The sequence below is a fragment of the Nycticebus coucang genome, chromosome 4, assembly GCF_027406575.1.
Source record: "Nycticebus coucang isolate mNycCou1 chromosome 4, mNycCou1.pri, whole genome shotgun sequence".
Classification (NCBI taxonomy): Eukaryota; Metazoa; Chordata; class Mammalia; order Primates; family Lorisidae; genus Nycticebus; species Nycticebus coucang.
In genome coordinates this window covers 132515119-132533195 of record NC_069783.1, presented here as the reverse complement: position 1 = coordinate 132533195, position 18077 = coordinate 132515119, and the positions used below count along the sequence as shown (strand labels likewise).

General features: G+C 41.9%; 1 pseudogene; it reads right to left on the bottom strand.

Annotated features, from left to right (window-relative positions):
- Positions 1 to 18077, bottom strand: part of LOC128583506 (small G protein signaling modulator 1-like) — an 80573-nt pseudogene that overhangs the window by 4313 nt on the left and 58183 nt on the right.

The following is an 18077-nucleotide window of genomic DNA, read 5'->3' as shown; positions in this document are numbered from 1 at the left end:
GACATCACAGGTGGCCTTTTTCTTCTTTTGCTTTTTCTATAACCTTTTTCATTTTTTAAAAATGTATTTAATGGAAGATTTGTTTTTTTTTTTTTGTAGAGACAGAGTCTCACTGTACCGCCCTCGGGTAGAGTGCCGTGGCGTCGCACGGCTCACAGCAACCTCTAACTCTTGGGCTTACGCGATTCTCTTGCCTCAGCCTCCCAAGCAGCTGGGACTACAGGCGCCCACCACAACACCTGGCTATTTTTTGGTTGCAGTTTGGCCGGGGCTGGGCTTGAACCCGCCACCCTCGGCATGTGGGGCCGGCGCCCTCCCCACTGAGCCACAGGCGCCACCCTTAAAAATATATTTAAAATAGAGACAACAGTAGCAATAGCTTTCACTTATGGGGCCCCTCCCATGAGCCACGTGGTGCAACTTACCCATGTTGTCTCATTTAATCCTTTGGGTATCCCTGGGAGGGAAGTGGTGTTAGCAACATTTTATCTCTGAAGGGGCCCAGAGATGTAAAGTCATTTGGACAGGGTCACACAGCTCCTGAATGGCAGAGCTGGGATCAGAATTCACATTTGTCTGGTTTCAAAGGCTGTCCTTTCTCATGCTTTTCCTATACATATCAATCCTCTGAAGCAGACGCTGCTACCCCATTTCACAGGTGAGGAAGTGTGTGTTTAGAGAGAATGAAAACGTATTGTCCATTGGCACAGATGGTCAGTGGCAGGGCCAGGCTTTGTCCCTGAGCTTTTTTCAACACCCATGATCCCTCTGCCAGATGCCTGAGAAAAACATTTTCAGCATTACATAATATCAACTTATCCTTTTGAGAATAGTCAAATAGTCAATAAGAAGTGAGAAGAACCCTTATCACCCCCTTCACCATGAATCAATTTCAGCAACTGTCCAACCCTCCTGAATGGGGCCATACGGAAGCCTGCACCCACTACAAGACAACCTAGTCATGCAGGTACCATTAAAGAATTTGATGATATCTGTGAAATCCATGTTGTTTTCCAAAATGATGTCTCGGTAGACTTCCACTAGAGCCAGTGCGATGAAAAGGACATAGTGGGTGGATGAGACATGTTTGGCTGCCCAGATAGTCTACCAGACAGAGAAGACATCATCATAAACGAGTTCTATGGAAACACAACACACATGCATGGGGAGAGAGTCAGCAACAGGGCCCATGGTGCTGCCCTCCCTTGTGAAAATCATTCTGGGAAAATCCCAGGCCAGCTCTGATTTGTGCTTCTGTGCTGGTGCAACGGATAGAGCCCAGGCCAGGTCCAAGAGACCTGGACTCTGTCATTTGACAGAAGCCTCAGATTTACCCATCTGTAGAATGGGTTCTGTAAAGCAGGTGGGTTCTAAGTTCCTTCCAGCTCTGATACTCTGTGAGCAGAGGAACTTGGCACGTCCAGGTTTGATTTACACAGACCTGTCCCTGCCCTGCCCTTTGACCAGAGTTCACCCCTAACCCACATCTCCATCTCCATTAGCACCTATGGAAGTGTCTCTAAACCTTGTCTCCCAAGCACATAGGCAGAGCTGGTGCTGCCTCTGATTCTAGTAAAGAGACAGAACAGAGCAGGGGTTAAAAGCAAGGCTTCCCATGTCCAGTAAACTCCTGTGAATCCTTCCTCCAGTACTCGCTAGCCAGGGGACCTCGGGCTAGTTACTTCTCTATTTCCCTCTTTCTTTCCTCACCTGGAAGGTGAGTGAAGCTGATAGTAGCAGAGAACCAAAGAGGTAATACATATAAATGGCTAAGCACAGTGTCTATCAACTAATAACCCCCTTCATATATATTAGATGTTAGTATTATTACCTTCCCCTACGTTTGCACAATGGCAACAGCGTGCTGTGTGATATGCATCACTTCCAAGTCATGTTTGAAATGCGTACAGAATAACCCCTGCCCGGTGGGCTTTACAAGTCCCGGTCCCTGATAAGCATCATTACAGAAAGGAAGGGAATAGGCTTTGGGAGTAGACAAAGGTGTATTCAGATCCTGGCTCTCCCAGTCCTAGCTCTGAATGTCATTCTTCTCAACAGCACTTTCCTCATTGGTCAAATTTGGATTTTTTTTTTAATTTCAGATTAATAGGAAGCTACAAACGATTAGGTTACAGTGTTTGCATTGTTAGGTAAGGTCCCTGTTATAGTTGTGTCCTGCCCCCAGGAGTTGCGTCATACACCTTACATTGTGCCCACTGGGTGGGAGCTCACTGGTCTCCCTCCCCCTCCCTCCTTCCCCTTCCCTTCCTTTCTCCCCCAGCTTGAATTGAGGTTTTCTCTTGTGTGGGCATGTATTAGTTCATCCACTGTCTTCATATCAGTATTTGATTACACTGGATTCTTGCTCCTCCATTCTTGTTATACTTTACTAAGAAGAATGTATTTCCATTCCATCCAGGTTAATACAAAAGCTGTAAAGTCCCCATCTTCTTTTATGGCTAAATAGTATTCCATGGTATACATATACCACAGTTTGTTAACCCATTCACAGTCAAATTGGGATCTTAACAGCACCTACGGCAGAGTGAATAGACTGTCAGAGCTCCACACACGTGTGCCACTTTCCTCTGCTGCCTTTGCCCCAGCACCCTTCAGGCACACCTCTACTATGTCTTTTCCCGTTCAGTTCTGCTATAAATAGTCTAGAAATAAAACCTCCAGTGTACCTCGCTTAAAATCCAGCAGGAACCAGCGATAGCAGAAGTAAAAGTGAGTGTAGTCCCCATTCTGATGCATCAGCTCAAATAGCTCTGAGTCCAGGATCTGTTGGAAGAAGGAAAGGGCAGCATCAGCCTCCCGAGAAAAAAAGTTGGAGCAGAGGGGACGGTTGAATAATAGTGGCACATCTGCACAACATATACCAGTGGGGTTAAAAAAATGGGCAAAAGATCTGAGCAGACATTTCTCCAAAAAAGATTTATAAATGGCTAACAAGCACACCAAAGATGCTTAACATCATCAGTCATTAAGGAAATACAAATCAAAACCACAACAACATACCCACTTCATACTCATAAGCATGGTTAAAATCAAAATGATAGACAGTAACAGGTGTTGGCAAGGATTCAGAGAAACTGGAACCTCATGCCCTGCTCCTGGGAATGCAAAATGGTGCACCTGCTGTGGAAAGCAGTCTGGCAGCTCCTCAGAAAGTTGAACATGAAATTTCCATGTCACTCAACTCCTAGGTATAACCCCAAGAGAAATAAAAACATAGATTCACATAAAATTTGTACATGAATAAATGTGGGTAGCAGCATCATTTGTAACAGCCAAAAACGGAAGCAATTTGAATGTCCATCGACAGATGAATGGATACACAAGAAGTGGTATATTCGTATGATTTAATTCAATATGACCTGGTAATAAAAAGGAAAAAAATTCTAATATATGGAACAATGTGGATGAACCTTGAAAACATTATACTAAGTGAAAGAAGCCAGTCACAAAAGGCCATATATTGTATGGTTCCATTTACATGAAATGTTTAGAAAAGCTAAATCTGTATAAAGACAGAAAGTAGACAGCGGCTTCCAGGGTTTGAGGAGAGAGAGGAAGCGGGGAGTGACTGCTCATGGGTAAAGAGCTTCCTTGGTGGGTAATGAAGATGTTCTGAAATTGGTGATGTGTGCATAACTCTATGAATATACTAAATACCACCGAATTGTACACTTTACAAGAATGAATCGTATGATATCTGACTTATATTGCAAAAGAATTATTATTTTAAAAAAGGTGGTGGAAGAATGTCTCCAGCTAACAGATATGCTGTTAAGTGAAAAGATAAAAACAGCAGGTTCGAAATAGTATGCACAAAAATAAGGGGAAAATATGTGGAGTTAAGATTCTAATTATGGAAAAAATAGCCATATAAAATGGCAAAGTATATAATAGAACAGGTAATTCATCAGAATAGTAGTCCAAATAAACAAAAAAAAAGAAAAAAGAAAAGATATTCAGTTCCACTTTTAATCAAGAAAAACGCAAATAAAATCCCAACAGGATGTTCTAATCACACCCAAGATACTGGTGAAAATTAAGATGTGTGACAATATCAAGTGATGATGGATTGTGTCAAAAAACCCTTCCAACACTGCTCTTGAGCACAGAAACTGGTACAGTCACGTTGGAGGCTGAGCGAGCTGTGTCTGCTGAAGATGCGCACGCTCTCTCTGACCAGCAGTTCCACTCCAGGGACCTGCCCTCTTGCAACACTCTTGCATGTATTCACAGAGAAATGCACACAAGTATTTCAGTACAGCACTGACCAAAAACAAAACCCCAAAATTGCCCAAAGCAAAAACAAAACAAAACAAAATGAAAACAACCTAAATGATCACCAACAGGATAGTGGATTCAAATAAAATGTGATATAAAGTGTTACACTCTTGAAGTGCATGACTGTACTTCCAGGAATTAATTGCCCTGTTGGGAGTGAGCATCGCAAACCTGTTACTGAGTATAAAAACAAGCTGCAGAAGAATTTATACCATTTACAACTATTTATGTAAGTAGAGGAACTTGAGAAACAATATGTAGTATTAGATGTTATTTAGGATTATATGTGTATGCTTTAAAGAATTTCAAAAAATGCATTTTAGTGATAAATGTCACATTCTAGAAAGTGCTTACCCCTAGGACGACAAAAGTAGGGGAAAGCCTACATGAAGGCTAAGAAATAAATCTGTAGTTAACGTTCTATTTCTTGGGCAGGTGCAGGTGGAAACGTGGGTATTCATTATATTACTCTTTCTACTTTTCTCAGGTCAAAAGGATTTAGTAACTTTTTTTTTTTAACTCTACCAAGGAATCTTTCAGAGCTAATGTGATTAAGGATGTAGCTCCACTGCTTGTTCGTAGATCATTACGGGTCCCTATTATTTACTTGGGTTAATACACTTCCATTCCTTCCGCTCACAGGGGTGAATGTCTCAATTCATCTGGGAGCAGATACACTATAGATGTTAAAGAGCTAGCATTTATTATAGCACTTCTCAAACTTGAGCTTGCATCGAAATCACCTATGGAGCCTCAAATGGCATGGATTCCTTGGCCCAACTCTCAGAAATTCTAATTCAGTGGGAGACCTTGCCTAGTAATTTGCATTTCTAAAAGTTCTGAGGTGAGGCTGATAATGCTGCTCATGGACTAGACTCTGAGAGGCATTGCCAGACATCGGGCTAAGATCTATAAATGCATTAGTTTGTTTCATTTCCCTTGTAAGTGTAAAAATTTACTGGGAATCACATAAATAAGAAAATAAGCCACTTTTACAGATGAGAACGCTGAGGCTCAGGGAGATAAAAGCCTATGAGGCTGGACAGCTAGTGAGTAGCCGAAATAGGACTCAAACCTATTGAGTTGGCTCCAAATTGCTCACTCTTAAGCCACTAAGATACACTTACTGTTTCTCCAAAAAGTCCAAACAGGACTAGATACTGGCTCATACTTGGATCAGTGACCTCATGTTTGCAAAGTGCGTGTCCATGGCACCTCCATGGGGGAAGTTCTGGTTCATCCTCTTCATGAGCTCTGTGAAGCAGCTGAAGGCGAGGGCTTCTGAGGAAGCAACACAGGACAAACAATCAGCTGTATCATTGCCCAGGGGACAGGGGTTCCCAAAGTGATGGTCTAAGGCCCAGAGCTAGTTCAAAGTCCACAGCCAAATACATAACTTATGGACAATGCAGAACCAAGAGTATTCCATTTCAAGGGATGCTTTCTAATCTTAAATTCATTACCTATTTCTCACCTTGCAGGTTTTGAAACATCTTCTTTTAGGAAATGATGGCTAACAGCAGATGCTCTTGTTAAGAAGATCCTTATTTGCTACAATGAAAAACTGGTAATGTTTTGTTGGTCCCAAACTTTCCCCCCCCTCTTTTGCCATTCTATTGGTTCATGAAATTCTCAAGTCTGGGAACCATTGTACTTGCACAGCAATTGTCAATACTGGAAGAACTTTTATAGATGATAAGCAAAGAAAAGGCCGGATAACTTTGTGAAATGCTTAGAATATCTGCTGCGTCAGGAATCACTACATGTATCTAGTAAGTAAAGGTGCTGACAAGTCCTGCAATTTGTTTTGTTTAACTCAGTGTTTCAAAAACTTTTTGAAAATGGTATTTTATTTTCTCTTAGCAATTGATAACTTTGGAGAAAGCTACACTAGTCTGAAGGGTTCTCAAAGTAGGATGTCATTTATTTTTTCAAAGACATTTTTTAGAATAGTTTAAATCTATAAATAATTGAGATGATAGTAGAGTTCTCACATACCTCACATCAGTTCCCTCTATTATTATCTTAATATTAGCACGACACCTTTGTTACACTTAATAAACCAATGTTGATGCCCTTATTAACTAAAGTATATATTCAGATTTCCTTAGTTTTTACTGAATGTGCTTTTTCTGTTCCAAGATCCCACCCAAGATGGCACATATATCTCCTCTTGGCTGTGGCAGTTTTTTAGGCTTTTCTTGTTTTTGATGACCTTGACAGCTTGTGGGAGTACCAATCAGGTATTTCTGTAGGATCTTACACCATGAGTAATGGAATTTTCCTAATGTTTCTCTCACAATAAGAAAGATTATGGGTTATTGGACAGCAGACCATGGAGGTAAAGTGCCATTTTAATTATATCATATCAAAGGCATATACTATCAATGCAATTTAAGATTGATGTTGACCTTGTTCACCTGGCTGAGATAGTGTTTGTCAGGTTTTAGAGCTTTAATGTTTCTCCCTCACCCATATGTCCCACCATTCCCACCATATTGGACTTTTTGAAGGAAATCACCATGTGCAGCCTGTGGCTCAAGAGTGGGGTTGTACTCCCATTTTTGAATAGTCTTAGTAGTTTAATACATTCACAATGTTGTGTGAATTCACCACTATCTAGTTCCAGAACATTTCTTCACTCCACAAGGAAACCCTGTACCCACGAAGCAGCCACTCCCCATTTCCCTCTCCACCCAGTCCCTGGAGAGGCGTGTAGCACTAGTCTACCTTCTGTCTCTGGCTTTGCCTTTTCTGGACACTTCATATAAATGGAGTCATACAAATCACTATCTATCAGTGGAACAGAAATCACAGTCCAGAAATAAGCCCTTTCGCTGATGGTGAATTGATTTTGACAATGATGCCAAGACACAGTTCAACTTGATTTGCATATTCCTACTGATTAATGATGTTGACTAGCTTTAATGTGCTTGTTGGACATTTTCTACATCTTTGATTCTACTGAGAAATGTCTATTAAAATCCTTTATCCATTTTAAATTATCTTTTTTATTATTGAATTATAAGAGTTCTTTGTATATTTTGGATAGAAGTCCCTTATCATCACATATTTGACCTGCACTTTTTTTCCCATTCTTTAGATTCTCTTTGTTTTCTTGATGGTTTCCTATGGAATACAAAACTTTTCAATTTTGATGAAGTCCAATTTGCCTATTCTTTCTTTTGTCATTTATGCTTTTGATGTCACATCTAAGAAACCAAGGTCACAAAGAATTCTCTGTGTTTTCTTCTAAGAGTTTTACAATTTTAGTTCTTGTATTTAGATCTATGATCCATTTAGAATTAGTTTTTTGTCCATAGTGTGAGGTAAGGGTTCAACTTCAATCTTTTGCATAAAGGATATCCAGTTGTTTCAGTACCGTATGTTGAAAAGACTATTTTTTCCTCATTGAGTTGTATTTCTGTATCAATTTTAGGGGTAGCTGGTCAATTTTTGCAAAAAAGGCAGTAAATTTTTGATAGAGATTGTACTGAATCTACAGATCAATTTGGAAAGCATTGCTACCTTAACAATACTAAGTCTTCAAGTCCATGAATATGAGATGTCTTTCCATTTATTTCGGTTTCTAAAATTTTCTTTTATCAATGTCTTGTGGTTTTCGATGTACAAACACTACAGTTCTGTTAAATTTATTCATAAATATTTTTTCTTTTAGATGCTACTGCAAATGGAATTGTTTCCCTAATTTCATTCTGGGATTGTTCAGGCATACAGAGGTACAATAGGCTTTTATTTATTGACCGTGTATTGTATCCTGCAACCTTGCTAAACTTATGAGTTCTATCTTTTCTTTTATTCCTTAGGATTTTCTATATTCAAAATCGTGTCATCCATGAATAGAGATTTAACTTCTTTTCCAATCTGGATGGCTTAGATTTCTTTTTCTTCCTTAATTGCCCTGTACAACTTGTAGTGGCAAATTAGATATCCTGTCTTGTTCCTGACCTCAGGGGGAATGTGCTCAAATCTTTCCTTATTTAATATGATGCTATTTGTGGGTTTTCTGAGGTACTCTTTATCATGTTGAGTAAGGTGAGTAAGTTCCCTTCCATTCCTAATTTGTTGAGTATTAGTTTTTTGTTTTTTTCTGGTGGTGGTGGGGGAGGGTCGCCACTTTGTTGCCCTGGGTCGAGTGCCTTAGTGTCACAGCTCACAGCAACGTCAAACTCTTGGGCTCAAGCAATTCTCATGCCTTAGCCTCCCTAGTAGCTGGGACTACAGGTGCTCACCACATGCCCAGCTATTTTTCTTTTCTTTTCTTTTTTTTTTTTTTTTTAGAGACGAGGTCTCGCACTGGCTCAGGCTGGTCTTGAACCTGTGAGCTCAGGAAATCCACTCCTCTTGGCCTCCCAGAGTGCTGGATTACAGGCGGGAGTCATTGTGCCCGGCCCTGTTGAGTTTTTTTTTTTAATCATAAAAAGGTACTGGATGTTGTTATGTTTTTCTATGTCAATTGAGATACTTTTGTGTTCTTTGCCTTTTAATCTGTTAATGTGTGAATTACAATGATTTAGTTTTGTATGTCGAATCTCTCTTACATTCCTGGAATAAACCACACTTTGTTTTTGTTTACAGTCCATTTTGTATCTTGTTGGAATAAGTCCGTTGATACTTTGATGAGGATTTTTGCATTTATATTCTTAAATAATATTGGTATGTAGTTATCTTATAATGTCTTTGTCTGGTACTGGGTGTCAGGGTACCAGTGGTACCCAGTACTCATATGAGGACTGCCCTCAAAATGAGTTGGGAAGTGTTCCTTCCTTCTGTATTTTTTAAAATGAGCTTCTACATAATTAGTGGTAATTCTTTGAATGTTTGGTAGAACTACCCAGTAAAGCCATCTGGGCCTTACTGGCTTTTTTTTTTTTTTTAAATTCATATTCGTGTACATACAATCAGTGGCTAGCAAAGGCCTGGATATGTGTTAAGTATTGGGCATCAAGGGACACAAGGAATTTTACTTCACTAGAATCTTGATGTGTTCTCCAGACAGGTCTTCTGAGCACCTGTCCTGACCCATTCCATGGAGTCACAAAGTGAGTTTAACCTCCCTGCCCTGTGGTGGGAAGGAAACTGTACCCCCCAGTCCTGGGGCAGGGAAGACACACTCACCATCATCCAGAATGACCAGCAGGGGAGCCAGAAGGTCACACATGCCCTGGACGTAGCCGATCTCAATGTGCTGCCAGACGTAGCTATGAGAGATGTGAGGGGCCAGTGATGGCATGCACAACCCGCCTCTGCAGGCCCCTCCGCCCCTCCCCCCTGCACAACCTGCCTCTGCAGGCCCCTCCGCCCCTCCTCCCTGCATGACCCGCCTCTGCAGGCCCCTCCTTCCGTGTTTGGTCTCCCACCCTTCACTTGGACCACTCCCTCAGCATCCTGACTACCTGTCCTACTCTCTTCAAGCATCCTATGAGCAGCCATCAGAATGACCTCCCTGAAGTCCAGCTCCAGGAGGCTTCTGTATGTTCAAAAACCTTCACAAGGTCCCCACTGTCTGATGGGATGATGTACAAACTCCTTTACTGGGGATATAAAGCATTTATAACCTGTTCTCAATTCATGTTCACAGCTTACATATTACTTCTTAGTTTCTCTTCCCCTCCAGCCACACTTCCCCTTGCACAAATAAACCACATTTATACCTTGGTGCCTTTGCCCTAGCAGTTTCCTCTATCTGGAATCTTGGTCTACCCTTTATTAATATAACAATAATTTATATTTACTGAGCATTTTCTGTATACTCAGCCCACTATGCACGCATTGCACCATTTACTTTTCAAAATAATCACACGAAACAGTTACCATCAGCATCCCATTTTGTAGCCATACAATCAATTAGTTACTACTAAATTGTTTGTAGTCATTAATTCTGGGCGAATGGCATTGACTAGTGAAGATGAGGAGAAGTTTCTCTTTATATCTTATAAGGCTCTAATCTCCTTAACTTACTTGAATTTTTTAATAAGCAGGGGTTACTTTTGTATTTTTTTTTTTAGGCAAGAGTGATACAAAGTTTATTGAGGAAGAGAAAGATAAGTTTACAGAGTAAGAAAGTTGACAAAGCAGGATGTGTTTGCCATAGAAAGCCAAAGAACCTCCATTGACAGGGCAAATATGCAAAGAGGCCAACGTCCATATTTTAATAAATGCCAGTAGTTATTTTTTAATGAATAGTACTTAAGCCCTAGATCTTGACTTAAAGAAAAAAAGAAAAAGAAGGCAGATTGTAGAGACAGAGCGATGTGGCTGTGAGCTACCCACAGCCCAGAGTGCTCTGAGTAATGTAGTTCCTCTCTGAGCCTCCACATCCCCACTTATAAAAGGGGATAGGTTGAGGGTTAGTTGAGGACTGATTAAGCAATGATCAAAAAAGGCTCAGAACAGTGGTATACAGCAGGTGCTTAATAAATGCTCGGTGTTGTTGTTTTTATTATTATTTGTCAGTGTGGGTTGAAATTAGATTCCAGGTGGGAATGAAGTCAGCTTCAGAGACCGAAATAAATTCTCCCTGGGCCTGCAAAAGCCCTGATCTTGTCCAAACCCTCTCCCTTCCCGGGTCCTTCCCCTCACCCCCACCACCTGCACATGATGTTGCGCAGCTTCTCCAAGTTGGCAGGGGTGAAGTACCAGTAGTTGCGGTCACACCTCTGCACATCCTTCTCGATGCGATGCAGATTCACTGTATATAGGTCCAGCAGCTCCGGCTATAAGGCCCCAAGAGGGGAAGAAATGAAAAATTACACCCAACTCCTCACTAGGAGACAAAGAGCATCTCCCCTCCTCCTAATCCTCTCCTGGACTGCTTGGGTGTTTGATTTCATTTGTTTTTATTTTTTTTTTATTCCAATAAATTTAGGGGGTACAAATGGCTTTTGTTACAGGGATGAATTGTATGGTGAGAAGTCTGGGCTTTCAGTGTATCCATCACATGAATAGTTTGTTTTGAGGGCAAGTGTCTTTTATTCTATAGGATACAATTCTTTCTCAAAGAGTCGCAACTACAGGGAGCGCACTGCTCTCTGCTAGAACCTGGACAAGGAGAATGGAAGAACGCACTCTGGGCTTAATTTTGAAATTGTTCAATGGTATGAGAAGGAAATGGCAACATTTAAGGATCAAAACCTAATCCAGAAAGGTGAGATAACACCAAAATTGGCTTACTCCCTGAGGGAAGATGCCAAATTGGAAAATTTAAGCTTAGATTTAATTACTTTGAGTTCCCCAAACCTTCTGAGGTGCGGAGTCTAATAAAAGACCTTCCTGAAGAAAGGTAGAACCCCAAAGAATCACACCTTCAGTAAGGGATGACTAGAAAAACTATTAATACTAATGTCTCGGGGTCTCAAAACAATGCCTTGATGCCTGAACATATGTATAAATTAAGTGTAAATGATCTCCCTAGATGATTAAGAGCCACAAGTCAGGTTTACAACTCATGCAGGTTTATAATCCACATTTCCACAACCTAGATGGTATGAAAGATCAGAGAATTTAGTTCAAAGTCATCTCACACTTGTATTCTCCTGGTACCAGGAAGAAAACCCTCTATTGAGGAATCTGCTTCACACCTAGGCTTTAAATAGGGCAACAGACAGAACTCCAAGAAATACGAACCTGTGCTCAAAAATCAGAAAACACCCCCAGAGAAAGAAAGGCATCATAAATAACAGCATAAATGCCAGACAGCAGAATTAGACTCCTGCTTAGTTTTTGCTGTATTTAAAGCAAAATACATAAATATGTTTGCTCTATTTAAGGAAATAAAAGAGGTTAAAAACAAGAGGAGTAGACTATAAAAATAAGTAGATTGTTTTAAAGCACAACTGCAGAAAAGCCAAATAAAACTTTAAAAAGGCATATTAAATGCTAATTAGAGAAAGGTGACAGAAAATTAGACACTCTGAAGAGAGAATTAGTGAATTAAAAGGAGATCTGAAGAAAATATCCAGAATTCAGCACAGAACGTCAAGGAAATGATAAAATGAAAGAGAAGTGGTGTCAACGTCAAGGAAATGATAAATGAAAGAGAAGTGGTATCCATAGAGGACAGGGTGAGAAGATGTAACAAACGTTTAACCAGAGCTACAGCCGGAGGGAGAAAATGGGGAAGTAGCAACAGCTGAGTAAATAATAGATGAGAATTTTCCAGAACTGTCTAAAGACACCAATTTGCAGATACATAAAACCCAACAAACCACTACAAAAAAGAAATCCATACCTAGGCACACAATGTCACACACCCAAAAAAAGAACCCTAAAGGTGGGCAGCGCCTGTGGAGTAAGGCACCAGCCCCACAGGCCGGAGGTGGTGGGTTCAAACCCAGCCCCGGCCAAAAAAAAAAAACAAAACCCTAAAGGCAGCCAGAAAGAGAGGAGATTATCTTTAAAAAAATGAAAATTAGATCTTTCAAGATTTTTTAAAGGAATGACAAGTAAACAACTGATTTATCCACAGCAACAACGGAATCTACAAGACAGTGCAACAATACCTTCAAAATACTGAGAGAAAATAACTACAATCTAGAGCTGCATATTCCGTGAAAACACCTTGCAAGAATAAGGTGAGATGAATACTGTTCAAAATGGAGAGATACTCTGCAACAGGACATGCTAAAGAGTGCACTTCGTACAAAAAGACGGTTATCCCAGAACGAGAGGCCTATGATGTAAGAAGGAATGAAACGCTAAGGATGTGGATGCCACTGGGGCATGTGCCCCTCAACAAGGGAGAGAACCAAGAAAGAGGTAAACATGAGACGGAAAATAGAAGAGAAGCAAAGCAAAGGGGACGTGAGATGAGGGTGGATGACAACTACAGCTCAGGCATGGGGACAGGGCAAGGCCTGAAAGCCTCGGGAATTCTTTGGATGTACCAAATAAATAAACCTGACATATCCAAATACTTGAGAAGAGATTTTTAGAAAACTGGAAGATTGGGGGAGTGAATTGATGATAAATACATAGCAAAGTCAGTAAAAAACCTCCTTTCAGCTGACGTCCCTTGGCTTGGACTTTCTGGCAAGGAAGCAAATTTGAATATTCAAAAGACACTGGACCTGACTCTAAATCACAAAGCTCATCATCAAGGTTGCCGGTGATCAAGTGCTTAGGATGTCCCAGGCACATGGGACTTTAACTTGTTAATTTTGAAAGCAACTTAGGAAGGAATAGGGAAACGGAGGCTCAGAAGGGATCAAGTGACTTGCCAAAGCTGAGATTTGAACCCAGGATTATTTACTGCAAAACCTGTGTTCTTTAAATATTATCCTCCCTCCCAAATGTGTTTCTGTAGTGAATCCTCTGTGATGGGCAAAATGCAACAACCCAGAGGGCTCACTACTGGGTTGTTCTGGATAAAGGGTTTGTGGTACATCCCCTCCATCCTACAGCTGGAGCTAAGATAATTGAGTGGAGAGTCCTGGTGACTTACAGAGTAGGTGACACCACTGGACGACACAGGGGACACCTCATTGTTGGCAAAAGTGGTCACAACCAGAGAAGCCAGCGCAGGGAAGAGGCTTTCCATCTCAGGCTCCTCTGAGAGGTTGTCCTCGCTGTCCATCTGGCTACGTTTCTCTGCCTCGCTGCCCCGCCAGCTCTCCATCACAGTATCATCCTTTTCAGGCAGGGCCACGTCCATGCTGCCAGTGATGGACATGAACTCATCCATGCTCTCGTTGGCAAGGAGGTCACCTCCAGGCTGTCCTGCACAGCCAGCTCCTCACGAGCCTCGCCTTGGGAAGTGGTGGCCTCACTGCTCTGCCTGTCATCCATGCTGCTGTCCCTGAGTTGCAGCACTGGGGGGATATTCCGCTGGGCATCCAGGACACTGTCTTCTGTGCTCAGACTGGGCTCCGAGTGCTCCGAGAGGCCCGAGGAGAAGTTATGGGAGGAGGGATGCCCAGAGTCTGGGGAACAAGTGCCGTTCACCAGGTTCCCATTCGGGATCTTGGGCTGTTTCCCTTCCAACCTGCCTTCAGTTTCCACCTGCTCCACCTCATCAACAGACTCAAACACCTGAGGACAAGGTGCACAGAGACAGATGGACTAGGATGCCCTGCTCACAGCAGCAACCTGAGTACCCAACAACAGGGATCAGTCCAAACATGCCACACGCACACAGTGGAATACCAGACAGCCAAGTGAAAAGAGAGGTAGAACAAGGCAGAATACAGATTCCTGCTTGTGATAAATAAAAACGTGACCTCCATGCTCGTGTGTGCATAGAATAAGCCAGAAGGGGACCTAGGGCATTGAAATGGGGGAGGAACATGTTTTTTCATCAGACAGACCTCTACTAGGTGCACATCATTCTTTAAAAGGAAAAAGAAAAAGGATCAATTTTTAAAAAAGAGTCTTTTATAGCCATGTGGTTGATAATTATGGATCAATTTTAAAATGTAGTTGGATATATATGAGACACTATGAAGAAATATCCAGGATACATTTTAAAGATTTATTTGTGTTTCTTTATGTCCTCAGGTCATATCCCGTCAAGGTTAGACAGCCAAAAACTGTGTTCCAAAGTCACCTGAAATATTTCTTTTCTGTTATCTCACCAACTTGATTTATGGTTAGTTTTGTATATTTCTGTGCTTTTAAAAACTTATTTTGGATTTAATTGGTTTAAGATAAGTAAAAAATTTGCCTAACTCCATTTAAATTCAAAGTCAAAATTAGAAAAAAGAAAAAGCATATTCAGGGAAATGTAGCTTCTTTCCCTCTCCCCTCCCCCTCTTGGTAACCATTTTGATTTAATTCTGGTTTATCTTTCGGCTGTTTTTGAAAGCAGATGCAAAAATATACCTATATTAATATTTCCTCTTTTCACAAGAAAGGTGACATACTACACATGTTTCTTTTCTTCTTTGATATTGAGGGAGATCGAGCTATCTCTTTTCATCAAATGAAATGGAAAGTTCTTGAACACATTGATGGAATTTATGTAGAATTTTTTTTAAAGACTACCAAACACTGCTATATTTGCTATAACATTGCTATATTATTTACAGCTTTCTGTTATGTAAAGGCATACAGAAGGTCTTGAAAGGATATTCAGCAAAATGATGATGGTGATGTTATTTCAATGGTGGGCAGCCAGGGATTAAAGATGATCAAAGTAAACTTTGACTTTCTCTGCAATGTTTTAGTTTTTTACAGGGGGACTAGATTCATATGTTACTTGGAAAAAACTTGACTTTTAAAGCTAGTATAAAAAGCTTAAATAACCCAGAAAATGAACTGCAAATGATGGACATCCAATCCCCATCACCCGGGGTGGAAGGGAGGGGCATGGGCTGGCAGGGTGAGGCCGGTGGAAGGGGTGGGGCCTCTGAGCGGTCACCTGTGTGCTGCTGCTGGAGTCACTGTGCAGGCGGATGTTCTGGTGGCCCGAGCTGCAGCTCTGGGAGGACTGAGAAAAGGAATAGGAGGGAGAGAGGGTGAGGCTGCATCCTGGCCCGCAGCAGGAGTGTCTGCTGGTCTGTGAGCCAGGAAGCCTGATTTCCTCTCTATCCTGACTGGCTCACCCCCTCAGGGCTCAGCTTCTTAGCTATAAAATGCAAAGAGGGAACCACTCCCTGCTTCCCGGAGCTTCCTCAGAGACTGCTTTGGCCTCTGGGCCTCCACCTCCCACTTCCACAACTGGAGCACCCACCATCAACCTCTCTCTACTTGAGACGTCTGCCAGATATTTTAGCTCAGAGTAACTGGTTGTTTTTATGGCTCATTTTTATTTACCTGCTGCCTGCATACGTGCCTGCTGCCCTTGAATTTGGCAGTTCTTGCCTATTCTGATGCTATGCCTGGCCATGTGGCTTGCTTCAGTCATCGGGATTAGCAAACTTAACTCAGTAGAGGCTTAAAACGTGCTTGTGCATTTCTGGCTTATCTCTTCAGCATCTGCTCCTTGCTGGAGGGACGATGAGGCCCCTGGTGCACACGGCTGTGTCATCACAGACAAACGAGAATGCCCAACTGAGATCAACAAACCTTTCAGTTAACCAGACACAGACAGCTGATGCCAGAGTGAGCCCCACCCAGCCCAGCTCAGAGCAGAACCTCTCACCTGGTCTCACAGACTGGTGAGCAAAAATAAATGTTGATTGTTGGAAGTCACTGACTTTTGGTGGTTGTTTGTTATACAGCAGTATCATGGCAATTGATAACTGATAGAGATAACTGGTGAACAGAATTAACCTTTTTTTTCTGAGCTCCTGCTTGAGGCTGTTTAACTGGAGGTTCTGGGAGGTTACTGGAACATTCTTGACATTCTAGGACATTTCTGACAGTAACTAGCACGTAGTAGGTACTCAATAAGCATTTGTTAAATCAATTAAAGCCAGACATTGTGCTAGGGACTTTATATACCTTGTCTTGTTTGAGCTATACACAAACCTCCTCTGTACACCTGATTAGTCCCACTTTACAGATGCAGAAACTGAGGCCCAGAAGAAAAGGGGCTTGCAGGAGAACCCAGAACTAGGTAAGGGTGGAGTTAGAACCCAGGTCTAATTGCAGAGTCACTCACCCCCCCCAACCTCAAAAATAAAGCCATGAGTGGTACTGTCCCAAAACCCCAGACACTCAGCCTAATAAAGCAAGTCTTGGCCTTCACCACCCCTTTTGTTCCCTGAAGCCACTGCTGTCACCTCATTGCTGATGGTGGAGTCTCTGTGCATCATTCGGTGCAGATGGCTGTCTAGGCTGGCTCCTGAGGAGCATTTGGCCAGAGCTGCAGCATGTGACTCCCGCTCCCTCTGTCGCACGATTGCTTCGCAGACCAGCCACTCAGCCATGGTCTGTGCATAGCAGGCACGAATCTGCTCATCCACCTGCCAGGGCAGATGCAAGGTCACTTGAAATGCTGAGGCCCCTGGAGAGAGTCAGCCTCACCTGAAGAGAGTGGCTCTGAACCATCCAACATTCATGCAATTAGCAATTAGATATTCGCCAAGTACCTACGATGTCACATCTAGCACTGGTAAGGCCCTGAAGGCACAGGAAAGGGAGCAAGCTACATCTTTCTTTCATTTTTTCCCCTTCCTCCCTCCCACCCTTCTTTCTTCCTTTTCTCTCTCCATTTTTTTTTTTTTTCTTGTTTGTTTTTTGAAATAAGGTCTCTCTCTGTTGCCCGGGCTAAAATGCAGTGATGTCATCATAGTGATTACAACTTACTGCAACTTCAAAGTCATGGGCTCAAACAATCTGTCTGCCTCAGCCTCCCTAGCAGCTGGGACTATAAAGCTGTGCCATTCTTCCCGGCTAATTTTTCTATTTTTTAAGAGACAGGGTCACACTCTCGCTCAGGCTGGTCTTCTCTTAGCCTCCAGTGATCTTCCTGCCTCAGCCTCCCAAAGTGCTGGGATTACAGGTGTGAGCCACTATGCCTGGCCTCTCTCTTCATGCACACAACCATTGTTGAGCCCCTACTATGTGCCACACAGTGTACAGGCCCTGGGAACACCAAAAGGAAAAGACTACTTTCCTTCCTTCATTTCTCACTCAAACATTCATTCACTGATTCATCTGATTTGATAAGCCAGATGATGAGTACATAGGACTTCTGTATTATTTTGCAACTTCTTGTGAACCTGTAATTACAGATGCTCATTAACTTACAATGGTGTTAAGACCAGATAAAACTATCACAAACCAAAAACACTGTAAGTCAAAAATGCATTTTTGGTGTGCCAGAGCCCAATAAGCTCATTGTAAAGTCAAAAATTCATTATGTTGAACCATCA